The sequence below is a fragment of the Triticum urartu genome, chromosome 5A, assembly GCF_056163025.1.
Source record: "Triticum urartu cultivar PI428250 chromosome 5A, HENAU_Tu73, whole genome shotgun sequence".
NCBI classification, from domain to species: domain Eukaryota; kingdom Viridiplantae; phylum Streptophyta; class Magnoliopsida; order Poales; family Poaceae; genus Triticum; species Triticum urartu.
This window is the reverse complement of record NC_141877.1, coordinates 495903557-495918782: the sequence shown is the minus strand read 5'-3', so window position 1 is coordinate 495918782 and position 15226 is coordinate 495903557. Positions and strand designations below refer to the sequence as shown.

At 43.1% G+C, this 15226-nt stretch overlaps 1 pseudogene; it reads left to right on the top strand.

Annotated features, from left to right (window-relative positions):
• The window catches only part of LOC147972240 (flowering time control protein FPA-like), a 42853-nt pseudogene that overhangs the window by 6168 nt on the left and 21459 nt on the right, over positions 1-15226 (top strand).

Genomic DNA, 15226 nt, shown 5'->3' with positions numbered 1-15226 from the left:
TGGGTGTGTTGGGGACACAAGAGACTCTTTGTTATTTGGTTGCAGGGTTGCTTGAGAGAGACCATCTTCATCCTACGCCTTCTACGGATTGATAAACCTTAGGTCATCCACTTGAGGGAAATTTGCTACTGTCCTACAAACCTCCGCACTTGGAGGCCCGACAACGTCTACAAGAAGAAGGTTGTGTAGTAGACATCAAGCTCTTTTCTGGCGCCGTTGCTAGGGAGGTTAGCGCTTGAAGGTATATCTTTAGATCTTGCAATCGAGTCTTTTAGTTTCTTGTTTTATCACTAGTCTAGTTTATAAAAGAAAACTAGGAATTGAGTTTGTCTCATACGCTTCACCTTTTTAATATCTTTCATGAGTGTGATGGAAAGGATAATTGTGCTCAAGTGCTAGAAGAAGAAATCTATAAAATGTTTGGCACTAAATATTTGAATGATGAGCATGATTGCAATGTTGTTAGTATGAATTCCTTGAATATCCATGATGCTAATGATATGCAAAGCCACAAGCTTGGGGAAGCTATGTTTGATGAAGATGATATTTTTTGTCCCCCAAGTTTTGATGAGCAAATTTATTATGATGAAAGCATGCCTCCTATCTATGATGATTATTGTGATGACATGTATGCTTTAAATAATAATGATAACCATGAAACTTTTCATCTTGATCTTAATTTTCAATCACATGATAGTTATTTTGTTGAGTTTGCTCCCACTATTATTCATGAGAAGAATTTTGCTTGTGTGGAGAGTAGTAAATTTTCTATGCTTGTAGATCATGAAAAGAATGCTTTAGGTACTGGTTATATTGTTGAATTCATTTATGATGCTACTAAAAGTTATTATGAGGGAGGAATATATGCTTGTAGGAATTGCAATAATATCAAGTTTCCTCTCTATGTGCTTAAAGTTTTGAGGTTATGCTTGTTTTACCTTCCTATGCAAGTTGATTCTTGTTCCCACAAGTTGTTTGCTCACAAAATCCCTATGCATAGGAAGTGGGTTAGACTTAAATGTGCTAGTCATATTCTTCAAGATGCTCTCTTTACGTTACAATTCTTATCCTTTACGTGAGCATCATTGAAATCATCATGCCTAGCTAGGGGCGTTAAACGATAGCGCTTGTTGGAAGGCAACCCAACTTTATTTTTATTCCTTGCTTTTTGTTAATGTTTAGTAATAAATAATTCATCTAGCCTATGTTTAGATGTGGTTTTATGCTTTTAATTAGTATTTGTGCCAAGTAGAACCTTTGGGAAGACTTGGGGAAAGTCTTGTTGATCATGCTGTAAAAAACAGAAACTTTAGCGCTCACGAGAATTGCTGCCATTTTTATTTGGAAAGTGATATTTAGTTAATTCTTTTTTCAGATGATTAATAGATAAATTCCTCAGGTCCAGCAACTTATTTTAGAATTTTTTACGTTCCAGAAGTATACGTTTGATCCAGATTACTACAGACTGTTCTGTTTTTGACAGATTCTGTTTTCGATGTGTTGTTTGCTTATTTTGATGAATCTATGAGCAGTATCGGAGGGTATGAACCATAGATAAGTTGTAATACAGTAGGTTTAACACCAATATAAATAAAGAATGAGTTCATTACAGTGTCTTGAAGTGGTGATTTATTTTCTTATACTAACGGAGCTTACGAGTTTTCTGTTAAGTTTTGTGTTGTGGAGTTTCAAGTTTTGGGTAAGGATTCGATGGACTATGGAATAAGGAGTGGCAAGAGCCTAATCTTGGGTATTCCTAAGGCACCCGAAGGTAATATTCAAGGACAAACAAAAGCCTAAGCTTGGGGATGCCCCGGAAGGCATCCCCTCTTTCGTCTTCGTTCATCGGTAACTTTACTTGGAGCTATATTTTTATTCACCACATGATATGTGTTTTGCTTGGAGCGTCAATTTATTTTGTTAGGATTTGCTTGCTGTTATTTAGAACAATGTTTTGCATCTTTTATTTCAATAAAAGTGGCATAGATAGCCTTTACTATGCCTATGTTACAAGTATACATGTTGCTGTTTGAAAACAGAAAGTTTACCGCTGTTGCAATAATTCCCTAGAAAATTCAGAATGTGATAAAATGTTGAAACCTTTTGCATATTAATATCTGATAAATTTACTACAGTGGGAATTTTCTTTCATAATTTTTGGAGCTACGGAAGTATGGATGTTGCAGCATTCTTTACAGACTATCCTGTTTAGGCAGATTGCTGTTATGTTTGCATTGTTTGCACATGTTTGCTTCTTTAATGATTCTATTTGAGGATAGGACTATTAAATATGCAGAGGCATTTAGTATGCAATTTTGAATAATAATTTTAGTGATTTTCTACAGTAGAGTATGATAAGGTTTTGGCAATGGTTTATACTAATTTATCTCACGAGTCCTTGTTGAGTTTTGTGTGGATGAAGCTTTTGAGATTTAGGGAGACCTTGATATGAGAGGAATTGAGGAGACACAAAAGCTCAAGCTTGGGGATTCCCAAGGCACCCCAAGATAATATTTCAAGAAGTCTCAAGCACCTAAGCTTGGGAATGCCCCGGTTGGCATCCTACCTTTCTTCTTCAACAATTATCGGTTAGTTTCGGTTGATACTAAGTTTTTGCTTCTTCACATGATGTTTGCCATTCTTAGAATGTCATTTTATTTTGATTTGCTTGCTGTTTGAATACAATACCAAGATCTGAAATTATTAAATGTTAGAGAGTCTTCACATAGTTGCATAATTATTCGACTACTCATTGATCTTCACTTATATCTTTCGGAGTAGTTTGTCATTTTCTCTAGTGCTTCACTTATATCTTTTAGAGCATGGTGGTAGTTTTATTTTGAAGAAATAGATGAACTCTCATGCTTCACTTAGATTATTTTGATAGTCTTAAACAGCATGGTAATTTGCTTAAAATCCTAATATGCTAGGTATACAAGATTAGTAAAAACTTTCATATAGAGTATTGAATACTAAGAGAAGTTTGAGGCTTGATGATTGTTTTGAGATATGGAGGTAATAATATCAAAGTCATGCTAGTTGAGTAGTTGTGAATTTGAGAAATTCTTGTGTTGAAGTTTGCAAGTCCCATAGCATGCACGTATGGTAAACGTTGTGTAACAAATTTGAAACATGAGGTGTTATTTGATTGTCCTCCTTAGGGACGAGCAATGGTCTTTTCCTACCAATCTATACCCCCTAGGAGCATGCGCGTAGTACCGAGGTTTTTGATGACTTGTAGATTTTTGCAATAAGTATGTGAGTTCTTTATGACTAATGTTGAGTACATGGATTATACCACTCTCACCCTTGCATCCTTGCTAGCCTCTTCGGTACCGTGCATTGCCCTTTATCACATTAAGAGTTGGTGCAAACTTCGCCGGTGCATCCAAACCCCGTGATATGATACGCTCTGTCACACATAAACCTCCTTATATCTTCCTCAAAACAGCCACCATACCTACCTATTATGGCATTTCCATAGCCATTCCGAGATATATTGCCATGCAACTTTCCATCATTCCGTTCATCATGACACATTCATCATTGTCATATTGCTTAGCATGATCATGTAGTTGACATAGTATTTGTAGCAAAGCCACCGTTCATAATTCTTTCATACATGTCACTCTTGATTCATTGCATATCCCGGTACACCGCCGGAGGCATTCATACAGAGTCATCTTTGTTCTAGCATCGAGTTGTAATCATTGAGTTGTAAATAAATAGAAGTGTGATGATCATCATTATTAGAGCATTGTCCCAAGTGAGGAATAAAAAGAGAGAGAGAGAGAGAAAGGCCATAAAAAAATAGAAGGCCCAAAAAAGAGAAAGGCCATCAAAAAAGAGAAGGCCCAAAAAATGAGAGAAAAAGAGAGAAGGGACAATGCTACTATCCTTTGCCACACTTGTGCTTCAAAGTAGCACCATGATCTTCATAGTAGAGAGTCTCTTGTTTTGTCACTTTCATATACTAGTGGGAATTTTCATTATAGAACTTGGCTTGTATATTCCAACAATGGGCCTCCTCAAGTGCCCTAGGTCTTCGTGAGCAAGCAAGTTGAATGCACACCCACTAGTTTCTTTTGTTGAGCTTTCATACATTTATAGCTCTAGTGCATCCGTTGCATGGCAATCCCTACTCCTTGCATTAACATCAATCGGTGGGCATCTCCATAGCCCATTGATTAGCCTCATTGATGTGACACTTTCTCCCTTTTTGTCTTCTCCACATAACCCCCTCATTATTCTATTCCACCCATAGTGCTATATTCATGGCTCGCGCTCATGTATTGCGTGAAAGTTTATAGGTTTGAGATTACTAAAGTATGAAACAATTGCTTGGCTTGTCATCGGGGTTGTGCATGATGAGAGCATTCTTGTGTGACGAAAATTAAACATGACTAAACTATATGATTTTGTAGGGATGAACTTTCTTTGGCCATGTTATTTTGAGAAGACATAATTTCTTAGCTAGTATGCTTGAAGTATTATCATTTTTATGTCAATATGAACTTTTGTCTTGAATCTTTCAGATCTGAACATACCACAATTAAGAAGAACTACATTGAAATTATGCCAAGTAGCACTCCGCATCAAAATTTCTATTTTTATCATTTACCTACTCGAGGACGAGCAGGAATTAAGCTTGGGGACGCTTGATACGTCTCTGATGTATCTATAATTTTTGATTGCTCCATGCTATGTTATCTACTGTTTTGGGAAATATTGGGCTTTATTATCCACTTTTATATTATTTTTGGGACTAACCTATTAACCGGAGGCCCGGCCAGAATTGCTGCCTATTTCAGTGTTTCAAAGAAAAGGAATATCAAACGAAGTCGAAACAGAACGAAATCAACTAGAGAAGTTATTTTTGGAAGGAAAGCTACCGGAAAAGCTTGGAGTGCACGTCAAGAAAGAAGGGAGGTGCCCATGAGGGTGGGGGCGCGCCCACCCCCCTAGGGCGCGCCCCCTGCCTCGTGGCCCCCCCTTCGGTCCACCGACGTGCTTCTTTCACCCATATATACCTACATATCCTAAAACTTCCAAAACAGACAATAGATCGGGAGTTCCACCTCCAGAAGTCTCCGTAGCCACCGAAAGCCAATCTAGACCCGTTCCGGCACCCTGCCGGAGGGGGCAATCCCTCTCCGGTGGCCATCTTCATCGTCTCGGTGCTCTCCATGAAGAGGAGGGACTAGTTCTCCCTCAGGGCTGAGGGTATGTACCAGTAGCTATGTGTTTGATCTCTCTCTCTCTCTCTCGTGTTCTTGAGGTGATACGATCTTGATGTATCGCAAGCTTTTCTATTATATTCGGATCCTATGATGTTTCTTCCCCCCCCCCTCTACTCTCTTGTAATGAATTGAGTTTCCCCTTTGAAGTTATCTTATTGGATTGAGTCTTTAAAGAATTGAGAACACTTGATGTATGTCTTGCCGTGGATATCTATGGTGACAATGGGATATCACGTGATTCACTTGATGTATGTTCTGGTGATCAACTTGCGGGTTTCGCCCATGAACCTATGCATAGGGGTTGGCACACGTTTTCGTCGTGATTCTATGGTAGAAACTTTGGGGCACTCTTTGAGGTCCTTTGTGTTGGTTGAATAGATGAATCTGAGATTGTTTGATGCATATCATATAATCATACCCACCGATACTTGAGGTGACATTGGAGTATCTAGGTGACATTTGGGTTTTGGCTGATTTGTGTCTTAAGGTGTTATTCTAGTATGAACTCTAGGGCTGTTTGTGACACTTATAGGAATAGCCCAACGGATTGATTGGAAAGAATAACTTTGAGGTGGTTTCGTACCATACCATAATATCTTCGTTCGTTCTCCGCTATTAGTGACTTTGGAGTGACTCTTTGTTGCATGTTGAGGGATAGTTATGTGATCCAATTATGTTAGTATTGTAGAGGGGACTTGCACTAGTGAAAGTATGAACCCTAGGCCTTGTTTCAACGCATTGCAATACCATTTACGCTCACGTTTATCATTAGTTACCTTGCTGTTTTTTTATTTTCAGATTACAAATACCTTTATCTACTATCCATATACCACTTGCATCGCCATCTCTTCGCCGAACTAGTGCACCTATACAATTTACCATTGTATTGGGTGTGTTGGGGACACAAGAGACTCTTTGTTATTTGGTTGCAGGGTTGCTTGAGAGAGACCATCTTCATCCTACGCCTCCTACGGATTGATAAACCTTAGGTCATCCACTTGAGGGAAATTTGCTACTGTCCTACAAACCTCTGCACTTGGAGGCCCAACAATGTCTACAAGAAGAAGGTTGTGTAGTAGACATCAATATGTCACGGGGAGAGGATATGGTTGCGAGAGGTTGCGGTGGGTGGGCCCCATAGTCATGTCTCCCGAGAAATAAGATAACGACTAACTATGTATGTTTCTATTTCTTTGTGTTTATTTTGGTAGATAGATTGAGGTGATGCATTCATGGATTATGAATGAGCTATTTGCCTTTGGTTATTAAGGCGTAATGAAAACTTTGAACTATGTGTTGGGTAAACTTGCTTTTTGAGAAGTTCATACTTGACAATTCATGGTGATGGGATAGTTTTTTTAGTGTTCTGATGATGGGAATAGGTGTGTGGATGATGTTGGAGCGGGGATAGAAAAGAAGCCACCCACGGACTCAGCACAGCCTGGCCCGCAGTATATACAGTCCAGCGCATGGGTAAGTTTCCTCACCTTGGTCTATTCCCCGAGACAGACAGCCTAGATCCCCACATACTAACCCTAGCTCCCGCTGATCTCTCCCTACCCTGTTCCGCTCTGCCACAGATGTCATCGGAGCCACCGCCTGCGGAGCCCTCCATGGTCGTGGAGGCCACCAAGCCATTGGCCTCATCGTCGAAGGAATCAGAGCCCGCCAGCGTTTGGGGTGCAGCCGTCGTCGCTGCCATGCAAGTTGCCACCAACGAGAAGAACCTGCTATGGGTCAGCAACCTGCCTGCACACACGGGCGAGGACGACTTCGTGGCATCCTTTTCCCCGCACAAGGCACTCGAGTGCGTCATCATGCGCGTCGCGTACCATGGCTACGCGTTCATCATTTTCCGATGCATCGCCGAGTGTAGGACCGCCCTCGAGGGGCTCCGCGGGTCCAAGCTCAAGGACACCTTCATCTAGATTTTGTTCGCCTGGCTGGTAATATCTCAACCACCCTCTCCCCCCCCACTCATATCCGCTCCCGCCTTGGATCCCCCTTGGATCTGGATATAGTTTTTGATGTAAATTTTTCAATAATTTGGACTTCGGTTTATGTAATTTGCGTTTATTTGGGTGGTGTGGGCTAAGGCCTCCAGCAGCTCTGATATATGTAGTTATTCGAGTGGAGGAACAATGGATCAGCGGCGACGGGGTGGTTTGGTGGAAGCTGGCAGGTGGCTGGAGGCAGCAGCACTCAGGGTCCAGGCAAGCGTGGCGCGCGAGGCCCCTTATATGGTGGATGGGCACATGTGAGCCGATAGCGACGAGAGACCTTGACACCGGTGAATGGTCTAGAAGGATGCGGTGGCAGTGGGTTCCTTGGCGTCGGAGGCGGTAGCCGCGGGGACGTTTGTGTGGTGGGAGACGTCGGCGGCGCGTGGGGAGGCCAGGCCATCCGGATTTTATTTATAACTGCGGGTCATCTGGACTGGGTGAAGATGGGTCAGGTTGGGCAATTATTTTTCTAAATCAAATAGTTTTCCAGATTGGGGAACAAGGGTCGGGTCTGGTAGCTCTTTTTGTTTCAGATCTTTAGCGAAACATTTTCTATGAATTATGGATGGCAGTGACGCATAATATATTTTTAGATCTTTAGAAAATTGTTTTCCGGATTAGTGACCAATGAGCAGGTCGGTCAGTGGTTTTTCGAATCTTTAGCGGATCATTTTCTACCACTTATGGATGGCAGTGGTGGTTTATTGTTTTTTCGGATCTTTAGGAAATCGTACTCTGGATTGGGGAACAAGGGTTTGGTAAGGCAGCTCTTTTTTGGATATTCAGCGGATCATTTTCTACCACTTATGGATGGCAGTGGTGGGTGTTTGTTATTACCAGATCTTTAGCGAGTCGTTTTCTGGATTGGGGAACGAGGGTCGGGTCGGGCAGTTTTTTCCGGATCTTCGGCAACACATTTTCTACCACTTATGGATAGTAGTGGTGAGTAATTGTTTTTCTGAATCTTTAGCAAAACTTTTCCCTGATTGGGGAAGAAGGGTCGGGTCAGGAAGCTCTCTTTTTTGTATGTTTATCAAATCATTTTCTACAACTTACGGATGGTAGTGGTGGGTAATTGTTTGAAACTTTAGGGGCAAAGTCGGGACGAACGGGGAGAAGCACGAATCCGTTTATCAATGTTCAAGAAAACGTTGTGGTAGTGAAGTATATTATGGTAATTTGAGTTGTGGTAGAGACACTTTCTTTTATTAGGGTCAGGACAGACGTGCAGAAGCACGAACCACAGATCCATAAACTTATGATTATTTGTGTTGTGGTAGAGGCACTTTCTATTATTAGGGTCATTTCAATTATTTCTATTTGTGGTGCTGGCACAATGACATGCGATAAACTCCCATCACGAGCTTCGACGAGTGCGGCGGCATGCTTCGACGACCGAGTTGATGCTTTCAGGTGTGCTGCGACGGCTGCAACGATGGCACCACGACACACTTCTAACGCCTGTGCGGTGCTCTTGCGGTTGTGGCGATGGTGCGGCGACATGCTTCTAATGCCCGTGCGGTGCTTTGGCGACCACGATGCTGCTACGACGGCATGGCTCAACATTCATGGTGACGCTATGATGTGACGTTGTCTTATGGAGGCCTGATTGCTTCGAAGATGCCGCGACAACGTGTTTCATGGTCATGGTAGCGTTGAGACAACGTGCATGACTATTTCAAATGTTGCGACGGCCACGGCGATGGCGGCCCGACTGCTCTCGTGATGACGCAATGGCATGTTTAAAGGCGGCGGCGTCAAGGATTACATGTGAGGGGGTGTGGTGTGGTGTGCGCACCTTCGATCCCCCAGGGATCTGGCTGCAGTTTGCGATGTCAATTTTTCAGTAATTCGGACTTCGGTGCTTCAGATTTGCAGTTTATTTAGGCGGTGTGCGATGAGGCCTCCAGTAGCTCTGATATATGTAATTATTTCAGCAGCGGCGCACAGGATCAGCAGTGACGGGGTGGTCTAGCAGAGGCATACAGTTGGTTGGGGGATAGCGGCGCTCCGGGTCCATGGGAGGGCACCGGCGAGGCCCTTGAGTCAGGCTGGCAACCGGGACAGACTTCATTGGGCCGACCTCTAACAAATCCATGCCCGAATAGCTAGTCGGGTCAACCCACAACCCAACCCCTGGGTTTGACAGACGACCCATACCCACACCCGATGGGTGACCCGACCCATTCGGGAAACCATCAGGTCCATAAAAACATTTCCATTTTTAACCAAATAGCATGCAACAAGTTCAAACAAAAACGGTGAATGACCTAGCACGAAGCGGTGGTAGTGGGTTCCTCGGTGGAGGTAGCCGCCAGGCAGACGCCAGCGGTGCGCAGGGAGGTTGGGTTATCAATGTTTTCTTTCTAACCATGGGTTATCTAGATTAAGGAAGGAAGGATCGGGTTTGGCATTTTTTCCGGATCTTCAGCAAATCATTTTCCGGATTGGGGAACAAGGGTCGGATCGTGCAACACCTTTTTCTGGAACTTAAGCAAATCGTTCTCTACTACCACTTACGGATGGCACTGGTGGGTAATTGTTTATCCGGATCTTCGGCAAATCTTTTTTGGATTAGGGAAAAAGGGTCGGGTCGGGAAGCTTTTTTTAGACCTTGATCTTTAGCTAATCATGTTCTACCACTTATGGATTGTTTTTTCCGGATCTTCAGAAAATCATTTTCCGGATTGGGGAACAAGAGTCAGTTCGGGCAGCTCTTTTTTCCCGGATCTTTAGCAAATCATTTCCTACCACTTATGGATGGCAGTGGTGAGTAATTGATTACAACTTCAGGGGCAAGGAAGGTCCGGACGGACATGCAGAAACACGAATCCCTTTATCAATGTTCAAGTAAGCATTGTTAAGCGACGCTTAAGCGCTGAGCAATGGAAAATGCCTCACTTTGGCCCTAAGAGGTAGATTAAGAGTATTTGAAAATTTTGGCCAGAATTTGGCTATTTTTGAACTACTTCTGCTTTGCTGCTTGTGCAATGATGGCGGTATGGCATTTATGTTATTATTAGGGTCTGTACGGGAGTTGTTTCCTTTAGAATTAGAAAGATGACCTGCATTTGGCTATGTCTATTTGAACTGAACTACATTTGTAGCGACCCGACCTCAGATGGCCAAGTCTCTGTGCTTCAATGTTATCCCTGGATCGGTAATGTTGACACACACAGTACTCGAGGATTTATAGCAGAGTAGCAATCACACACTTATTACATCGAATGTCTCCAAAGAGACCTTATTACAATAATATGGCTTAAGGCCATCTAATGTGATAACAATGGAAGGCTTGGAAGATAAAGTGAGTCCATCAACTCCAATGGCATAGCTGAGCTGCACGGCAACGACCTAACGAACCTTACTATTCAGCTGAGAAGTCTGCAACATAATACGTTGCAGCCCGAGAACGGGTCAGCACATGGAATATGCTGGCAAAGTAACACAGTAGAGCAAGGACAGAATAATGCTATCACTACATGCATATTTGGCTGGTGGAAAGCTCTACGGTTATAGTTTTGCGAAAAGCCAATTTTTCCCTACAACAAAGGAATAGATTTCATTTAACTATCATGGTAGTTGAACAACATTGAGAAGGTTCCTCCAACTCAATCCCAATTAAAGTAATTATCAACCCAACAATATTAAGTTAAAAAGTGATGAGATACTTAAGATACTCCAAGTACTAGATACTCAAGATGTCCATAACCGGGGACACGGCTAACCATGATTAGATTGTACACTCTGCAGAGGTTTGTGCACTTTTCCCCACAAGAATCGATCGCCTCCGTTGGATTTCTCGCACTGCATGGTGTTTGAGAAACGGATGACCGAGACATAGTCTGTCAGAAACGTTAACTCTCTACTCCGGATAGACCATACCAAACCTACAAAACCCACTACCTGCTGATCTACCTCTTCAAGAGCTTCACGTAACTTACTCAGCTATGCTAGAGCCCATAATAGCTTGTGGCTGCACACGGAATTTTCTAGCATGAATCATCTCAGTTCCCTTTGATCCTGGGTGGCGGTCCATAGGAAGATCACACGGGTACCCCGGGATTTCCAAAAAAACAGACAACACTATGTTCCCCAGGTGCCTCAATCCACCCAGATGTTTATTTAAGTTGCCACCTTAAGTTGAACCATTAATTAACAATCACACATCTGTCATGGATTTCACTCAAACCCAAACCACGTCTACGAGCATAGCATAGCATAGTAATATAAGCAACGCGTAGAAGTAACTCCCAAGGGTTTGACAGTAACAGAGCAATAGGTTCTACCTCAATAACTACTTCCCAACCCACAAGTTAATGACATCCTAATCATGCAATGTTTGAGTATTGCAACTAATGCATAAAAACTGGGTATGAAAGAGTATGATCAATGTGTTACTTGCCTTGCTGACAATCCGCGAATCCTAGAGACTCGTAGTAACACGCTTCGCACTCCGGGTGTTCTATCGCAAACAAACAATAACATACATAAGCAAAAAGAAAAGATGCACAAGCAAAACTCAAATAAAAGAGGTTGACCAGAAAGTTCAACTTAAGAACTCCGGTTAGCAAAAAGAATCAAATCAAACGGCGAAAGAAACAAGATCCATTTACTAATCTGGACCTAGGTCAAATTTTACAGTAGCAAAAACTTGTGTGAGTTGGTTAAACAGAAAGAGGGTCTCGAGACGAAGATCTAGGCGTTTGAATCGCCTGATTCCGACTAACAAGCGAAAAGATAAACAGAAACTAAGATCGTATCAGAAATCGCGATCGAAAATAATCGCGGATAAATCCGATAAAAAGAAAACTGATGAACAGACTAACGAACGAACGTTCATTAACTGTAACTAACGGGCGAAAACCGTTCGTTAAAACGAACGTACGGACGAATGTCCGCTAAATAGAAGAACCGAGAAAAACTGGCGAACCGATCTAAAAAAACGAACTAGGGTTTCTAAAAAACCGAACGGTTTTTTAAAAAAACCGGCGACTCGGGATCCAGCGCGGTACCTCCGGGGAGGGGCTCCGGTGAGGCGGGGTTTGGGCGGCGGGGCGGCGACTCGTGGGGCGGTGCTCGGCGGCAGCGTGGCGGCGGCAGGCGGCGGCGGGGATCGGTGGCGGTGGGGCGGCGGTGGCGGTGGGGCGGCGGTGGTGGTGTGGTGGTGGGGGGCCGGGGTGGCGCGTATATAGGAGGGGGGCGGCGAGTTTTTTTGATTGAAAGACTGTAAGCGAACCCCCTACAGCATAATTGGTGCAACAAACCCAAATTGCAAGTACCAAGCCTTGAACCTGGGTGGGTGGGAAGGCATCAGCCCCTTCCCACCACTAGGCTATGCCTTAGTCTACGGGGGGCGACTTGGGGAAGGGGCAAGGTACGGCGGAAGAGTCCGGCTCGGACTCTTGTCCGAGTCGGCGGCGGCGGCGGCGCTCGCGCGCGGGGAGGGGGCGGCGGCGACTTGGGCCGGCGGCCCGGCTAGGTTTGGCCCAGTCGGCGCGGGGAGTTTTTTTTTTTAACAATTTCGCAGATAGAAAAATAAAATAAAATCTAAAAAATGCCAAAACAAATTTTCATCGTCTAAATAAAATATTTAGAACAAGATGAACATTTTCTTGGCCCTAAAATGCAATTTTGAAAACGTGCATTGTTTCTAATGCAATAAAATCCAAATAAACCCAAATAAAATCAAATAAATGATTTTAATATTTTTCCTCCAATATTTCAATTAATTTGGAGAAGTCATATTATCTCCTCTCTTATATTTTAATGCGAAATATTTTTCAGAGAGAAAAATAATTAAAATCAAAATCCTCGTTTCATTATTTGATAAAAATCAAATATGAAAACCGGGAAATCCCCAACTCTCTCCGAGGGTCCTTGAGTTTCTTAGGATTTCGAGGATTGCGGAACAGAAATGCAACAAAATATGATATGCATGGATGACCTATGTATAACATTCCAAATTGAAAATTTGGGATGTTACAAACCTACCCCCCTTAAGATGAATCTCACCCTCGAGATTCGGGTTGGCTAGAAAATAGGTGTGGGTAGTCTTTGAGTAGATCATCCTCTCTTTCCCATGTGGCTTCATCCTCGGTATGGTGGCTCCACTGAACTTTGAAAAACTTGATAACCTTGCTGTGGGTGACTCGACTGGCAAACTCAAGAATCTTAACTGGCTTCTCCTCATAAGTCAAATCACTGTCCAACTGAATCGCCTCCAAGGGTACTGTATCTCTTAAAGGTATATCGGCCATCTCAACAAGACACTTCTTCAACTGTGAAACGTGGAACACATTGTGAACTCCTGACAATCCCTCAGGTAACTCCAACTTGTAGGCAAATTCTCCCATCCGTTCCAAAACACGATACGGTCCTACAAATCTCGGGGCTAACTTTCCTTTAACTCCAAAACGTTTCACTCCTCGCAAGGGTGATACTCGCAGATATGCTCTATCTCCGATTTCATATGTTACCTCCTTGCGTTTCGAGTCTGCGTAACTCTTCTACCTGGACTGAGCAATCTTCAGTCTATCACGAATCAGTTTAACCTTCCCCTCAGACTCCTTGATCAAGTCTGGTCCAAACAACTGCCAGTCTCCTACCTCATCCCACATCAACGGCATCCTGGACCTGCGTCCATACAGGGCTTCAAACGGTGCCATCTTCAAACTGGCTTGGTAGCTATTGTTGTATGAGAACTCTGCGTAAGGAAAGTTGTCATCCCAACTAGATCCACAATCTAGCGCACAGACTCTCAACATATATTCCAGTATCTGGTTGACTCTCTCGGTCTGTCCATCCATTTGTGGGTGAAATGTTGTACTGAACCCCAATCTCATACCCAAAGTCTGGTGTAACTGATGCCAAAACTTTGAGGTAAACTGTGTTCCTCTATCTGATACGATGGTCCTCAGAACTCCATGCAGACATACGATCCTAGACATATATATCTTGGCCAACTTCGCACTTGTATAGGTGGCTTTCACTGGGATAAAGTGAGCCACTTTGGTCAAGCGATCAACTACTACCCATATAGAATCATATCCTGCTTTGGTTCTGGGCAATCCGGTGATAAAGTCCATGCCAAGTTTATCCCACTTCCATTTGGGTATCGACATAGGCTATAACAGTCCTGCTGGCTTCTGATGCTCTGCCTTCACTCTCTGACAAACATCACATATGGCTACATACTCGGCAATATCCTTCTTCATACCAGTCCACCAGAAACGTTCCTTCAAATCCAAATACATCTTGGTGTTTCTGAGGTGTATCGAGTATGGTGAGTCATGAGCTTCCTGAAGTATTAACTTCCTGATCTCTAGGTCATTGGGCACATAAACTCGGTCCTCAAACCATAAGGTATCGTGCTCATCCCCACGAAAACCTTGGGCCTTTCCCTTGCTCATCTTCTCCTTTATCTCGGCAATCTCTTTGGCATCCTTCTGAGCTTCTCGAATCTTGCCCAACAATGTAGACTGAACCTCCATTGTTGCAATGAAACCTCTTGGAACAATCTCCAATCGAAGTTCCATGATATCCTATGCTAACTCCTTCGGCAATCCCTTACTTTCAAGGATATTGGCATAACTCTTCCGGCTCAAAGCGTCTGCTACGACATTGTCCTTTCCTGGATGATAGTGTAGCTTCATGTCGTAATCCTTTATAAGCTCCAGCCATCTCCTCTGCCTAAGGTTTAGCTCCTTCTGTGTGAAAATGTACTTCAAACTCTTATGATCCATGTACACATCACAACGGTTTCCAATAAGGTAATGTCTCCTAGTCTTCAATGCATGCACTACGACTGCTAGCTCCAAATCATGCGTGGCATAGTTCAACTCGTGAGGTTTTAGTTGTCGTGAGGCATACAAAACAACTCTTCCATCCTGCATAAGCACACATCCAAGTCCTAAGCGAGAGGCGTCGCAATACACTTGAACTCCTTATGTATATCTGGCAATGTTAGCACTGGGGCTGTTG